The 2,500-nt window shown below is 38.7% G+C and overlaps 1 pseudogene; it reads left to right on the forward strand.

The window, feature by feature from the left end:
* Nucleotides 1–1,620, forward strand: part of LOC122333065 — a 29,146-nt pseudogene extending 27,526 nt beyond the window's left edge.
* The last annotated feature ends 880 nt before the right edge of the window (nucleotides 1,621–2,500 follow it).

The raw sequence follows: 2,500 nt of genomic DNA on the forward strand, positions 1-2,500 counted from the left end.
TTTAGCTTAATCATTTGATTCAAAACTAGACTTCAAAGGACGTTAAACGAATCAGATTCAGAACGGCACGTTATGAATAATAACACACCCCGCTTTATTATAACTAGTGTTTTTATATTATAACCAGTTGAAGTGGTTGTTAATGGTGCGCTGGATCTTCTGCAGAGGCGTGAAGAGCTTCGGCGGGAAATCTCTCGCATCACGATAACAACTCTCGGTGCTCTCGAATGGTTTCATCCATCAGGAAGCGGAGTACGGTCCCTCAAACGCCGTCAGCTTCTGCCTCTCACCCTCGCCAGCCAGCGCCGGTGGTTCATTCCCTAACGAGGGTGCTTTTACCAATGTCTACGCATCAGGAAGCTCTCCGTCTGGTCTTGTTCTGGCTGAACTCATGTCTCGTGAATGTGCCGGTAATGGATGTTTTTTTCTGGCGTCGGGAGAGCATACATGATAAGGCTGTATCTGAGAACACGTCACGCCTGCTGTCAGGACTTCATGACAAGCTCCTCACAGGTACATGAACACAGAGCAAAGAAATGCATAATAACATATATGTATATATATATGTATGCTATATATATATATGTAACTGTATGTATGTATATATATGTATATAATGACATATATATATATATATATATATATATATATGTATGTATATATATATATATATGTGTGTGTGTGTATATATATGTATATGTATATATGTATATATATATATGTGTGTGTGTGTGTGTATATATGTATGTGTATATGTATATGTGTGTATATATATATATATATATATATATGTGTATATATATGTGTGTGTGTGTATGTATATATATATATATATGTGTGTGTGTATATATGTATATGTATATATATATATATAATGTGTGTATATATATGTATATATATATATATATATGTATGTGTGTGTGTGTGTGTGTGTGTGTGTGTGTGTGTATATATGTGTGTGTGTGTATATATATATATATATATATATATATATATATATATATATGTATGTGTGTGTATATATGTGTATATATGTATATATATATATATATATATATGTGTATGTATATGTGTGTATATATATATATATATATATATTGTATACACATGCATATATATTTAGAAAAATATGTTAGTGGAGTATATTAAATATAAGTACTGAATATACACACACACACATATATTGTGTAAAAAAAAAAAGAATTTAAATGCTATTAATTGCGATTTCTTTGTTTTGACAGTATTCATTTTTATCTGTTCTAGGACAAAAATGTCCTAAAGAGGGTTAAATATAAGAGATGTGTTTCTGTGCTTCCAGGTTCGATGATGGACACCTGTATACGCCGCATCTTCTGGCGTTTTCACGACGACGACAACGACACGCATCCTGCGCGAGGAGCCGCAACGTCCGCACGGCGTGAAAGAGCCGCTGCAGGTCACGGCGCGGACGGCGGTCCTCTCCATCAGACATACCCGGTCACCGCGAACGCCGGACTGCTTTACACCAATCAGGAGGGCCAGATGGCATCTCCACTCCAATCCAGGGGCGGATTCCCTGCCGTGTCCCTACAGCCACGTATCACTTCCTGTCAGAGCGCGCTGCGTCACTGGCGCCCGTGAAGAGCGGAGCGAGCAGCATCCAGACTGGCCCACAGAAAGTGGCAAATATGGCAGCTCCTGTCATCAGACAGCATAGACACGCCCAGAGACCATGGTGTGAGAACACCTCTTTTGAGGCTCATTTTTGAATCCGTTCAGCCGATGTCCGTGTCTGGCGGAGCACTTTAAGCGTAGCTTAGCATAGATCATTGAATCAGATTGGACCGTTAGCATCTCGCTCCAAAAACGCACTAAAGAGTTTCGGGACATTTTTCCTGATTTAGCCTGACTCTTCTGTAGCTATACTGTGTGCTAAGACCGCACACTGCAAATGAAAAGTTGTGGTTTTGAGGCTGATTATACCTAGAACTATATTCTCATTCGTAATAATCAAGCGTTTTTTTGTCACACCATGACTCCAGCTGGCGCATTGATATCACACAGCCATTTCAGGCGCTAACGGTCTGTCGGATTCAATGATCTATGCTAAGCTACAGCTAAAAATGCTGCTGCCATTTGTAAACGAGAAAGTGAGTTGTTCCTTTAAAGGCACCGTCGAATGAGCGTTTCTCCAGATATTTTCCAGACGAATTCGACTGAAGAATAAAAGGCAGACGGAGTTCGGAATGAGCGAATCGGTTTTGGGTGAACTGTCCTTTAAGAACCTTTTGAAAGAGTCAGTTTGAGTCGGAATCGGAAACAACTTCGCAGAACGTTGAATCAGATCGGGTTTGAATGAGAGCAAGGCACACAAAATGACTGTTTACAGATTTTAGAACAATAATTACAGATATTCACGGTTTGAAGTGTTTTTAATGTTTTAAATTGAAGTTTGGAGTCGTCATACTCAAAAAAAATAGTTTTATTCATCTTAAATTGATCAAAGTGATTGTGAAGAAAA

Source organism: Puntigrus tetrazona, unplaced genomic scaffold, assembly GCF_018831695.1.
Source record: "Puntigrus tetrazona isolate hp1 unplaced genomic scaffold, ASM1883169v1 S000000175, whole genome shotgun sequence".
NCBI classification, from domain to species: domain Eukaryota; kingdom Metazoa; phylum Chordata; class Actinopteri; order Cypriniformes; family Cyprinidae; genus Puntigrus; species Puntigrus tetrazona.